Source organism: Saimiri boliviensis, chromosome 5, assembly GCF_048565385.1.
Source record: "Saimiri boliviensis isolate mSaiBol1 chromosome 5, mSaiBol1.pri, whole genome shotgun sequence".
In the NCBI taxonomy this organism is placed as follows: Eukaryota; Metazoa; Chordata; class Mammalia; order Primates; family Cebidae; genus Saimiri; species Saimiri boliviensis.
This window is the reverse complement of record NC_133453.1, coordinates 15,720,746-15,735,067: the sequence shown is the minus strand read 5'-3', so window position 1 is coordinate 15,735,067 and position 14,322 is coordinate 15,720,746. Positions and strand designations below refer to the sequence as shown.

The window sequence follows — 14,322 nt, the reverse complement described above, 5'->3', positions numbered from 1 at the left end:
GTCTGATGTACTATCTAGATTTCCATTTCCCATGTCTCATTATACCACTCTTCCTGTTTATATAATCTTCAAATTTTCTAAAAAGGAAATTCTGTTGTTTTTAATAACATGAACAAGCTTCTTTAAAATAACCCAAACAAAAGAAAACAAAACAAAGTGAAGCCTCTCTGGAAAGGCTGTTTGTTCAGCGAGACTTACATTCATGTCCTGGTTCCTCCTGTGACTGGCATTGGGAAGCTTACACAACCATTGAAACCCTCAGTTTCCTTGGTGAGTGTTTTAGATTTCTCAGGCTAACATAACAAAATAGCTTTGAATGGGTGCTTTAAACAACAGACATATATTTCTTGCAGTTCTAGAAGCTGGGAAGTTCAAAGTCAAGGGGCCAGGAGATTCAAGTACCAGTGAGGACTCTCTCCTAAGGCTGGAGATGTCACCTTCTTGCTGTATCCTCACATGGCAGACAGAGGAAGCTCTGTTGTCTCTCCCTCTTCTTATAAAAGCACGAATCCCTGCTTATAAAGGCCCCACCCTCACAACCTCATCTAAACCTAATTACCTTCTAGAGGCCCCACCTTTGGATATCACACCCAATGTGCATAATAACATCACATCTGGGTCTAGAGCTTCAACATGTAAGTTGGGGAGGGGGTGGGACTCAAATACTTACTTCATAACAGTGAGTTTTCCCAGTCAACAGGACCCTAAGTTTTGCTTCACAAGGAAGCCTGGAAGGGCTTCGGAAGTGTGTTAGTCAGGGTTCTCCAGAGGGACAGAACTAGTAGGATATATGTATATATGAAAAGGAATTTATTAGGGAGAATTGACTCACAATCACAAGGTTAAGTCACGTGATAGGCTATCTGCAAGCTGAGGAACAAAGAAGCCAGCAGTGTCTCAGTCCAAGTCCAAAAGCTTCAAAAGCAGGGAAGCCTGCAGTGCAGACTTTAGTCTATGGCTAAAGGCTCAAAAGCCCCCAGAAAACCACTAGTGTAAGTCCAAGAGTCCAAAGGCCAAAGAACCTGGAGCCCACATCTGAGGCAGGAAGCACCCAGACTAGAGAAAGATGAAAGCCAGAAGACTCAGTAAGCCAGCTTACCCCAGCTGCTTCCACCCACTGTATTCTACCCTGGCTGTCAGCTGATTGGATGGTGCCCACCCACATTGGGGGTGGGTCTTCTTCTCCCAGTCGTCTGACTCAAATGTTAATCTCCTCTGGCAACACCCTTGCAGACACACCCAGAAACAATATTTTATGAGCTATCCAGATATCCTTCAATCCAATCAAGTTGACACCTAATATTAACCATCACAGTAAAAACTAGGGATAGGGGATAATGTTTGTAAGGAGTCTAGTAGCCACTAATACGTGGTAGATCTAATAACAGTGTTGATGCTGCTATTGTTATGAGACATCATTTAGAACCGATATTCCTGACTTTGCAATAGTAGCCAGAAAACATTAACATCTTTCTCTCTTTTTCTTTTTATTTTCTTTCTTTCTTTTTTTTTTTTGCAACAGCCAGGGGAAAACATTGAGGGTATTACCTGTATTTTTTAAACACAGACCCTTATTTTGTTCAAGTCTCCTAATCAGGTGATGGGAAAAACGTTGGATCATGGGTTTGTCAATGAGTCTAAACAATTCATCAATATTTTTAAATAGCTCACATTCTTCATTTATTATATAGACCACTGTTATTTGATTGGGGGAAGGCAGTAGGAGGGAGAATTACATTAAACTACATATAGGTTAATAGAAGACTGTAAGAAGAATGTAGACACTCCCTGAAATGTAAAGTGAAGTTGTATTTTAAAACATAAGTAATGATATTGTTGGAGTCTCATGAACTATTTGGCTTTTTTCTGAAACTTTGGTATCATAGAAGTATACAATTTTACACTTAGGAAAATTCTTACAGTTTGTTTCATATCTATGATTGAATCTGAGAAAAACAAGACTCAGTAAGAGTTGTTTCCTGAAATTCCCAAAGACTTTATTGAACTGAGCTGAGAATGGACTATAGATCATATAAACCCCAAGCCAGGATGTTTTACAGTTTGTGTGTTTCTGGGAAAATACTTTAATTCACTTTTATTTATTCCTAAGTATCTGATTTATATCTAAATTATGTATATTAAAAATGGTTAATATTTTCTTTATAAACTTTTAAAAATAATCTATTTTTTAAACCATTCCTTAGAGATTTGGGTCATTGCTACAATTTTGAATGAAAAACTATTTGAAAAAAATTTTGTTGGCACTAGTCTCATTCAAATATTTTAATATAAATAAAATATAAAATATGTAAGCTGTTCAAGTGAATGATTATTCTAAAGATTCATCTACTTGTGCACTTAACACATTATTTTCTGAAGTCAGAGTATTTAAAATATCTATTCAATACTCAGTAAAGAGTATTAGTTTTATAAAGGCATTTTATTACAACTAGAGCCAACAAAAGCATCACATTTTAGATTTTTGACCTGCATTTGTCAACCTAATTTCTCTGTCTTTTAATTTTTCTGTCAGTATACCAATAAAAATATTGTATTCATTATGAGAAATATTATCTGTTAAAATCTATATGAGGAGTTGGGCAGAAGCTGAGTACTACATGAATTTATAATTAGAATTAAGAATTATATCTAGAGAATAGTCCGACTTTTTGCAAACAATTCCAAAACCTCAGCAGTGTACTGGAATGGGACTCATTTCTGGGTTATGTCACAAGCCATGATTTTTGTCACAGGCAAGGTGACAACCAATTAGTGACTTCAGTGAAAGATGGGCCACTCTTCCCCCTTACTGGGAAGTTTTCACTTAGTAGGTCTGACAGCCTCTAAAATGTCAAAGAAATTCCAGCCAGCAGAAGAAAGCAAAGGATGAGGATTTTACAGGAAGTTTGATGCCTTGACCTGGAAGTAGCATACATCATTTCTACCCACATTGTAATGGCCAGACCTCAATTATATGGATCTCCCTAGATGAAAGGAATGCTCATAAACATGGCTTCACTGGATGCCCAGAGAGAAGGACAAAGGGATTTGGTCAGCATGCAGCTAGTCTCTTGACTTCTGCAGTGCAAACAAACGAAAAGACAGATTGTGTTCCCTGAGAAAATTGCACTGCTCTGCCCTGCAATACTAGAATTTCTCAAAGAAAGTGTTACTGAAATATGCCAACACCTGAGATCTCCTATTAATGAGGGTTTTTTTTTTTTTTTCAGAAATAATTTGGTGGCAATCTCTCTACAATCCTCATGTACCCTGACAGAAACTGAATGATTTCATTAGCTGGATGTTTGTGGAGAGTTTTTAAAGGCCAGACATGGTCTTAAAAATTCTATTTATTCTAATTGTTCAACACCCACTTATGAGTGGAAACACGGAGGGTAACATTACACACAGGGACCTGTCGGAAGGTGGGGATATGATAGGGGAGGGATAGCATTAGGAGAAATACCTAATGTAGATGATGGATTGATGGATGCAGCAAACCACCATGGCACATGTATACCTATGTAATAAACCCGCACGTTCTGCACAGGTACCCCAGAACTTAAAGTATAATTGAATAAATAAATAGAAAAATATGTATTTATTATTTCATGTTATGAAACTTTGTTATTACTTGCAACTATTTTATGGAGAACAGTTGTGTATAAGTCAGTGTGCGTGTTCCCCTGTGTTTCAGTGGGAGGTGCACACTGCGTGGTGTTGGTTCTCCTGATACAAAACTAAAACTCTCACTCTCCCGGTCTCCGGGTCACCCTGACCCATATTCTAATATTGAATGTCACAGTGTGTTTTAAAACTGTGGTGTCTGGAGCTGATCAGAACCAGACAGGCAGAGAAGTTTACCTACAAGCCCTGGCAAGTGCTGGGGGCTTCTCAGTGCACCTCTATTACTCCAACCTCTATGTCTCTAAGGAAAAAAGGGCAAAGGCCCTTGTGTTTCTACCACAAAAGAGCATGGGAGAGCAGGGACAATGTTTCATATTTCATTATTCTTTCTCTTTTGTGTAAACTCTGTTAAAGAAACTCTGATAAAGAAAAAACATGTTTCTTTATCAGGTCTCTGCTAATTGCTCTTTGTGTAACCTTGGACAGGTTGTGTGAAGGCTCCATGCTGTTTTTACACCTGTAAAGTGATTAGGATTCTTTGCATATTCCACTTGACTTCAGTGTGCCCCATCTATTTGTAAACCCTCATTTTATCTTGTGTGCCTTCTTCAACACAAACCTGGGCTTTCTTTCCAATTGTATTTAAAACCTTGGAATCACCAGATGACTGAGCTATTATCCTTTCTCTATATATATTTGAAGAGAAGGCATCCCTTAGATGTAAGAAATGACATAGCTGACCCCAAATAACAGAGTTTACAAGAGATAAAGAATAATAAAAATTTTAAAAATGCCCCTACTCCTCCATGCTCTTTAGTGTGGGGGCACAGAGCCTTTGCCCTCTTTTCCTTATAGACTTGGAGGGTGGAGTAGTCAAAGTCCAATGAGAAGCCTGGAACACATACCTGGGCTTATAGGTAAACTTCTCTGTCTGGCTGGCTCTAGTCAGCTCCAGACACCACAATTCTAAAACACACTGTGATATTCAGTTAGAATACAGGTCAGGGTGACTGGTAGAGGGAGAGTTCTAGATTTTATCAGGAGTACCAACAACTAACAAATGGTGGCCCTGGAAAGAAAGTCGACTTGAGTTCTGCATAAGAGGTTTCTAGAAATTAAAGATATTCAAAATTGAGCCAAGGTTTCCCATGAGGTACGAACTGGTCTCCCCTGGAGTTATCCTCTGAGAGGCAGGACAGCCATCTCAGTACTGACAAACACACATACCTTACCTTGAGTGAGCTGTTGCAAGTAGTGATTTCCAAGGGCTCTTTCAGTTCTAAAATTTGATGACTGAATCTAATACCCATCTGATAATGCAACTTAGTTCAGTGCCTCCTTTAGTGCTTTAAATGTGTTGTATTTTCTGCTTCATTAATCTGCTTTGATCACTTTTCATTATTTTCATTGTTCAGCAGTTGGGGTAGCATGCAGTATCTTTGATGCTGTTGATTCTGCCAATATGCAGCAATGACTTGAAAGCATTCCTATGTCCACAGGATATAAAGGAAGGTCAGTGTTCATCACCAACAGGCCTTTGGCCTCTCTGTTTCCAGGCACATCAGAGTCCATGTTTTGTAACTAAGGGATCTCTATGTGAGATTGTGACATTTCAAAAATCACAGCAGTGGCTCGTGCCTGTAATCCCAGCACTTTGGGAGGACAAGACTGGTGGATCTTGAAGTCAGGAGTTCAAGACCAACCTGGCCAACATGGTGAAACCCCATCTCTACCAAAAAAAAAAAAAATAGAAAACAAAAAAAATAGCCAGGCGTGGATTTGGGCACTGTACTACCAGCTACTTGGAAGGCTTAGGCAGGAGTATCACTTGAACCCAGGAGGTGGGCGTTGCAGTGAGCCGAGATCCCATCATTGCACTCCAGCCTGGGCAACAAGAGTGAAACTGTCAAAAAAAAAAAAAAAAAAAATCACAGCAGCCACAAACCACACATATAAAAGCTTTTTGTCTAAATCATCTGCATCATCTACATGTTCGTAGAAGCAATTAAGTGAATGACAGTTGAATTCTTTTAAATATTGCAAAAAAAAAAAAAAAAAAAGAAAGAAAGAAAGAAAGGAGAATGGAATCTTACATTTCCCCAAGTAAATGATGTGACTGTTTATACTTCCAAATAAAACTCATTTTTTCCAGGCAAATTGCTTGTTTTTTTACGGCCTATTAATAACAAGTTGTAATTGTGGAAACATTTATGGCTTAACAGACAATTTTGACAACAGCAACTAACTGTTGTTCTCCAGTTATTGAGGGCTATTGGTTTAAGCTCACTATGCAGGGCCAATGTGTGGGGAACCATTGGAGAGGTGGTTGTGAGCCAGAGATGGGACTAGAGCTGGAAGCAAACACTAATAAGCTATTATCCTGGGTGAAGCATGCAGGCAGTTATTCATCACATCCCTTCAATTCTCACTGAGGACTCTATTAGATATTGAGTACAAATGTGAAAGATGCAGTCTTTAGGCTAACGCTTGTGATCCAGTGGGGGTGATATGACATAAATCAACACCTGGGAGTGATAAGGGATGCCAGTGACATGTGACATTAGAGTACAAGACATGTGCCATGGAAGCCATAGAGTGGCCCGGCAATGACAGAAAGTTTTAATGTAATTCATCTTAACTTAGGTTGCAGAAATGTAGTTTGCCTCTAGACCTCATAGGTACACCCAGCAGCTACGGTATACACAGCTACCCTACTAAGGGCTTACCACTGCTGGAATTAAATCCAAGGCAACCACATGTCATCTTGATCCGAAGGAGCTGCAGCCTTGGCTCACCACACATCTTTTACTTTTGTCACTTTGTCCCAAGGTCCTCATGCCACCTAGTAGTCCACCTGTCCAGGTGCAGATCAGCATATCAGGGCTTATGGTCAATAGGACAGGTGCAGCATTACACTTTGTGTTATTTTAATTGCCAAGGTGAAAGTACTACCAAATGTGGGCTCTAAGGTCACTTTCTTTAGGGCAGCCCACACCTGATATTCATCCTTTACTCACCGCTTTTACTGAAACGAGGTGAAGGAATTAGGAGACCTCCCCGAATGATAACACTCAAGCTAAGTATTTCCAAATAAGGAGACTTGGTTAATTAGCTCATCATTTTGCTTTGGAGGAGAGGTGTGTCACACTGAAGAAAGAGCAAATATAAAGAAAACAACTCATCGTCTCCATAGTTAAAATAGGTAACGTAAAAGAAATGCCGAGAGCTGCCAGAAAGTAGTTTAGAAAGGACCTGGTGTCTTAACCCAAAGCATTGGACCTTGGTTCTAAGGGCCTTGGGGAGTCAGGAAGTAATTTCATTGGAAAATAAAGGGAAATGGATCAGGACAGGAGACGGGCAGACAAGCAGGTAGGGGCTTTTGCCGTAATACAAAGAAGAAAAGTGAAGGCAAGAATAAAGCCATGGTAGTGGTTAGAGAAAAGTGCAGAAAAGTATTACATGCTTCTGTTTCTGTCCAGATCCCAAGTCTGCTAAGTTGTAGGCACTGTCCATGCGAGGGATGATATAGTTTCGGATGATTGCCAAGTGTCTTCCTGGTGAACCTGTGAGAAGTGTAATCTAAGTCACTGAAAAGAATAGTAGGAGAAAAATTAAAATAATTATTAGCATTGCTATGTAAGGAACTTTAAATGCATTATCTCATTTAATCTTCACAAGAACACAGTAACAGCAATTATTATTATCTTTGTTTACAGATTTGGATATTGGGGTTCAGGAACCTTGACTAAGGTTAAGTAGTAAAAACATGGCATGGCCAAAATGCAAAATGGAACTTTGTCTGGTTCTGAAGATGCTGACTTTTTAGCTAGGAGAGGAGCAAGTTCAGAGAGAGAATAGTGCTGTCAGTTTTAGCAAGCTGTGTCCACCCCCAGACAGCCATATGAAAAGGCTCATTTATGCTATATTGTTTTATTTGTCTCTAGAGCTTAAAAGAAATCTTTAGGTGGTAAGGATTTATAATAATCCTGAGTAGTCTTTTGTCATGGAGTGATTCAATGTCGATGAGGAAGAGCGAATACGAGATTCTGGTAAAACTCGCTAATGCATGGGGTCAGACCTGACTCACTAATGTGTGGGGTCAGACCTGGGGGAAAAGACATTAGACCCAGGAAACCAGTCTTTCTAGGTGGCCTAGGATCCAGGGCACAGATGGAGAGGGAGAGAGTCAGGGAAGAAGCCAGAGAGACAGAAGTAGACCCACAGACAGCATAAAGAGGCAGGAAATGGGAAACTTCAGGTTTAGCTGCATGAGATGTGATGGATTAGAATCCTGGAGGGAACGTTTGCTCAAAAAGGAATTGCTCCTGGTCTTAGGTTTTTTTTTTTTTTTTTTTTTTTTTTTTTGTATCCTTCTTCAGCTTAAACACTGTAACAAATTTAAGACAATGATATACAAAACACGCAGTCTGAAATACAAATATAATACAAAAATACATGCATTTTTGTAACAAAAATTTAATTCAAGTTCAGATTTCAATGTGAGAATGAGATTTGAGAGCAATAGTCAACATTCACTCAGTCATTCATTCACTGAATAGAGGATAGGTGCATTCTATGGAGTTGGCACTGTGAGCTGCGTGCTGGGCTGTGACTGTGAACACTTAAAATAACTCAGATTCCACAAAAAGCTTTACCACAGTATGTAAGATTGATTTTGTTCCAGAGAGTTTATGTTACTAAAATCAATTTTGTTTTCAACAGACTTTAAAAAGACATCGAGATACATGGATATGGATAAATATGTCCTTCTCCTCTGAATAGATTTCCTTGAGTTTTCAATATATCTTATTTACACACTGCATATTACAAGAGCCTAATTGTCCACTTTCAATGTGTCCTTTTTCAACAGCTATTTTGAAGATTTACATATTTATCTGAATTAGAAAACACTTTTGGTTAGGAAGCAGTTCTTGAATACATGCACACACACATGTACACACACACACACACATGCACGTGTATGCAAAATGAAAAACGTTTATGATTTTCTTACAGATTTTTCAGCTCTGCTTTCTACTTAGGAGGCAGCTATTAAGGAATATAGGCACAGGTCTGAGTAGTGCCATTTCTTCAATCCTTTTGTTCAAGTTTTTCTAAATATACCTGCCAAAGTTTACTGAAGCCTAACTTCTGGTACTTGAAAACAGAGAAGAAACACACACACACACACACACACACACACACACACACACACACACACACAATTTCCTTTCCAAAGCTGCAGGCTTTTATTTAGTTGAGGCTGGAGACCTAAGTGATACTCCCTGGTTTGTTTAAAATCTGGAAGAGAACGTGGGTTGAAGCAGATAGGTCATTAGGCTTTGAGGCTGTGATGTTTGGAAACTAGAGTTACATTTTCTTTGAAATGGTGAATAAACAGCTTGAGAATAGTTTATAATGTTATTTTCTGATACCAGTTTTATTCCATTTGTCTCAGGGCACTGAAAAACAAGTGTTGGTTAAATTGGCTTACTCGAATTATTATGTGGAAATGTATTGCCTTTAAAATATATTGACTTCTCATAAAAAGATGAATACTGTATGATGCCACTTACATGAGACACCTAATGTAGTCAAATTCTTAGAGACAGAAAGTAGAGGAGTGGTTGCTAGGGGCCAAGTGGAGGAGGAAATGAGGAGTTATTATTAAGTAGGTACCCAGAGTTTCAGTTTTGCCAGACAAAAAGAGACTTGCAGATTGATTACATAACAAAGTGAATGTACTTTTCACTACACAGCTATACACGTAAAAACCGCTAAGATGGGAAATTTTATGTTATATGTATTTAACTCTATGTTATGGTAAACTTTACCAGAGTTTTGTTTGTTTTGGGTTTTTGTTTTTTGTTTTTTTTTTTTTTTGAGAGGGGGTCTCGCTCTGTCCCAAGCTGAAATGCAGTGGCACAGTTTTGGTTCCCTGCAACGTCTACCTCCTGGGTTCAAGTGATTCTGCTGCCTCAGCCTCCCGAGTAGCTGGGATTACAGGCATGTGCCACCACACCTAACTAATTTTTTGATATTTTTAGTAGAGACAGGGTTTCACCATATTGGCCAGGATGGTCTCTATCTGCTGACCTCCGCCTACCTTGGTCTCCCACAGTACTGAGATTATAGGTGTGAGCCACTGCGCCTGGCCTACCATAGTATTTTTTGGAAAAAAAAATTTTTAATTGTGCTTTAAGTTCTGGGATGCATGTGTAGAACGTGAAGGTTTGTGACATAGATATTAACGTGCCATGGCTGTGACTGGCTGTGACTGGCTTATTTCACTTAGCATAATGTCCTTCCAGTAGCAATAAACACTTATACTAGAACGTGCCAGAAGTTCCTTTTTTTGTAAGGCTGAGTATTACCCCACTGTGTGCCTGTACCACATCGTGTTGACCCATTCATGGATGGACACTGGGTTGCTTTTGCCTTTTGGCTGTTGTGAATAATACTACCATAAACATGAGTGTACAAATACCTGTTTGAGCTCCTGATTTCAATTATTATTATTACCATTATTATTTGAGACAACATCTCAGTCTGTTGCCCAGCATGGATTGCAGTGGCACAATCTCAGTTCTCTGCAGCCTTGACCTCCCAAGGCTCAAACAATTCTCCCACTTCAGCCTCCCAAGTAGCTGAGACTACAGGCTTGCACTACCATGCCCAGCTAATTTTATCTTTTTTCTAGAGACAGGGTCTCGCTGTATTGCCCAGACTGGTATGGAACTCCTGAGCTCAAATGTTCTTCCTGTTTTGGCCTCCCAAAGTGCTGGGATCACAGACGTGAACCATCACACCTGGCCCCTGCTTTCAATTCTTTTTCCATGCTTCTGCAAAGCACTGATTACCATCTAACTGCCTTTCTTCTGCCCCCAACTAGAGATGCAAATGATATCTATTTGGTAGAAGATAACACTAAAGATTGTAATTGTATTGCCTTAAGGACATTAACCAGTTTTCTTTATTTTATTTTCTTTGTTTTTCTTTTCTTTTTGACAAAGTCTCACTCTGTCGCCCAGGCTGGAGTGCAGTGGCTTGATCTCATCTCACTGCAACCTTCACCTCCCAGGTTCAAATGATTCTCATGCCTCAGCCTCCCAAGTAGCTGGGATTACAGGTGCCCACCACTATGCCTGACTAATTTTTGTGTTTTTAGTAGAGATAGGGTTTCACCATGTTGGTCAGGCTGGCTTTGATCACTGGACCTCGGGTGAACCACCTGCATAGGCCTCCCAAAGTGCTGGGATTACAGGCGTGAACCACCATGCCCAGCTGCAACTAGTTTTATTTCTAACCTAACAATTTTATTATAACATTCTTTTTAAAATGTTTATAAATACTAAGTTTCCTCCAAATGCTCTTTGGACCAGCTTTACCATCTTACTTGGTTCATCATTAATGATTAATAAATCTCTGATACGTGTTCATTCCCCCCCAAAAAATTGACTTCATATACTTGATTTCATTGTAACTAAAACAAATTTATATATAGGTCCATTTAAAAACATGAAATCTTTCTGAAACTGTTATGGAACTACTGTCCTGATTTAAGTTAATTTCATATAACATTTTTCATGACGTGTATTTACACAACTGCATAGTATCTTAGAGCTGGAAGAGACTATAGCAATGTGAAAATAAATTAATATCAAAGAAAAGAGACAATCAAAGGCTATTTATTCAGAGCTTGCATTTGGCAAAGACTCAAAAGCAGGCAGAGGAGTAGAAAAGCTTTATAAGGGGAAAAATGTTCAATTAAATTTGGCCTAAAGTTGCCTCCATACATAGTGAATTGCAACCTAACTTAGTATGTAAATAAACTACAACTTAACATAAGACTATATTATTGTAACAAATAGCTGAGTCTTGGCCAATCATAGCAGCCGAGTTTTCAGCCAGTCACAGACTGCAAACTGTCAAAATGTGTCCAAATAAGGTAAAGGCTGACCTGTAATCAATCAGGATATTTCTATTTGTCATTTCTTTTTCTTTCTATAAATATTGCCTGGTCAGGTTGCTGGGCAGAGATCTCTGAGCCTTTATTTGTTCAGGGTGCTGCCCAATTCACGAATCATCTCTTTTTATCAAATAAACTCAGCTAAATTTAGTTTGTCTAAAGTTTTTTGTTTATCAACAATAATGAAAAGGCTTTAAGTGTACCTTGATTAGAGACTATTAACTTGGGGAACAGCAGGTCAGCTAACTAGAAATGGGGCATCTTATGTGATTGGTTAAAAGTATATATTTGGTTTTCCTCAGTTGGCCGTAATTTGGAAGCTGGAGCAAAAATTGGGGAAGCTGAGTTGTTACTTAAGTCTTGACTGTTTGGGCCGATTTTTACATGGGTGGTTGTTTAGCTTTTAGGATTAGTGCCTAGAGATCAGGTTCTGCTCTTCACAAGTATGTCTGGTACCTCATAGGTTGACTTCCCAAGCTAGTTATTGTAGATATTAGGCTAGAGTTCTGTTTCTAAATATGATCTGGTGATCATATTTAGATCATATGATCATATTTTTCCATTTGTATAAGATTCTTAATGATTATCTAGTCTAATATAGAAAAATTAAACTTATAAAGTCCAAATGACTATATTTAACTGAATATTACTTTTTGTGTGTGTGGCACTTTTTAGTTTTCAAACAATTTTTAAGCAGTAGAATGTTATCATATTTTTAAAATAAAACCAAGGAAGTTAGCGGGGGTTTGTTTTGTTTTGGAGGTAAGAAAATTTAGGCTTCCCAAGAGGTGAAACCAAATGCTCTATCACATGGGTCACATCCAGAGATGCAAAGCTGAGGCCTCTGAGATTCCTAACCCGACTGTTCATTATATGACAACTTATTCTATGTGTGTCCCGTAGATTCAGATAATGGTGAACCGAAGTGTGACATTTGTGTTATCTCGCTGCTGGAAGTTGATAAGGATTTTAACACAAGTGTAAACACTCCCCAAATTTAGATGTTTTAATCATTTCTGTTATTTTATTTAAATGCCTTGTTTGAATTAAACTTTTCACCTGGTGAATTTTACAACTTGTAATTATTAGAGAATCAGATTTTTGAAAATACTATTAGCTCCATGCCATTTTAATACACTTATTATCACTTGATTTTTTAGTTCCATTAGGAATGTTATATTTCCTACACAGATTAGAAAGATGTGTGAAGAGCTGAGAAATCTGTAATATAAATAAATTAAATTAAAAATTCATTGAGCAATATGGTAGGTGGTGGGGTTCAACCACTTTAAAAGAAACACAAAACAAACAAAACCTAATATCCACCTTAAAATTACTCAAGGTCTTTTGGGAAGACCAGATACATGGAAATATCGCATAAAAGCAAGCTCAATGCAGAGATGCCCATGACCCTGCAAGAGCTATGGTATGGAGGGGGAGGGCTTCAGAGGATACTTAAATTGAGTAACCAGGACTGAGTAGAGTTAGTTAAGCAAAGAAAGACAAGACATAACCGTATTCAAAGTAGGACAGGTAATAGCTGCAGAAAACAGCATTGTTTTTATTGGGGGTGGAGTCAGGAGGAAGAACCTATAACCAGTGTAATACAGGGAGGTTAGCAGGGAACCACAAAACTAGCAGAGGAAAGAACAGGAAGACGGAGATTCCTTCCGATGATATTAAAGAGCTTAGACATCCTATGGGCAACAGGAGGGATTTTATTCAGGGTTACATTATGATCAGATTTGCATTTTCAACAGATCATTTTGGCAGTATAAGGAGCTTATATTTTGAGGAGTCAAGGATAGAGTCAGAAACAAGTTGCAGTAATTCAAGTGAGAGGATTAGAGCTGAACCAGAGCAGCTGAGGCAGACTTGAAACAACGTGGAAAAGAAGGGAGAGCAACACATCCAGAAATAAAATCTACAGAATCTTCTGACTAGTGGATTTGGGGAGTAGCACTTAAGGAAAGGGAGAGACAAACTTCTAGCTTGGACGGTTGGTTGGACAGAAAGAACGAGTAGTTTAATAAGAAATTATCAGTTCAAGATCTGAAATGTTCAATCTGTGTTACTTGTGGGGACTCCAGATGGATTCATCCAGCAGACAGTTGAATAAATGAATCTAAAGATAAAAAGAATGGTCCAGACATCTGATAAAATATTTAGAACTCACTAAGAATTATATAATTGCTAGCTGAATCCCAGAGGATAAAAATCACAGAAAGAACATGTAGAATGAGAAGCACAGTGGCTAAGCTGGCGCCTGGGAAATGACCCGTGTGCCAGGGATGAATGAAGGATGAGATGACACAAATGACAAAGGAAAGGTGTTATAGAATACAACACAGGAAGATGGACCATCCGCAAAGCCAAGAGAGTTGAAGATGTCAACGAGTGAGTAATCAAAGAACTGTCAAATGGCTGAAGAAACAGACTTATAAATTTGTCAAGTAAAAGGCACTAGGTAATGTTATCAGGAGCAGATTGGATAGAGTGGTTTGGCTGAATTTTTATAAAGATGAGAAGGTAAAGAGAGTGAGTGTGAAGTGTTCTTTAATAAGTATATTCGAAGATGAGCACAAGGGAAGAGTTACTAAAGATTCATTGAGGTACTCTCTTGAAGAGAAAGAAAACTGTAGTTCCCAGAGATACTAACCTACACAACTCAGAAAAAAGGCCCCGTTCAGTCTATGTGTCTGTTATATTTAAATGTTGTAGTCTCC

General features: G+C 38.6%; 1 protein-coding gene across 3 annotated transcripts in view; it reads left to right on the top strand.

The window, feature by feature from the left end:
- The window catches only part of NYAP2 (neuronal tyrosine-phosphorylated phosphoinositide-3-kinase adaptor 2), a 303,720-nt gene that overhangs the window by 205,639 nt on the left and 83,759 nt on the right, over positions 1-14,322 (top strand). The gene's annotated exons all lie outside the window — the stretch shown is intronic.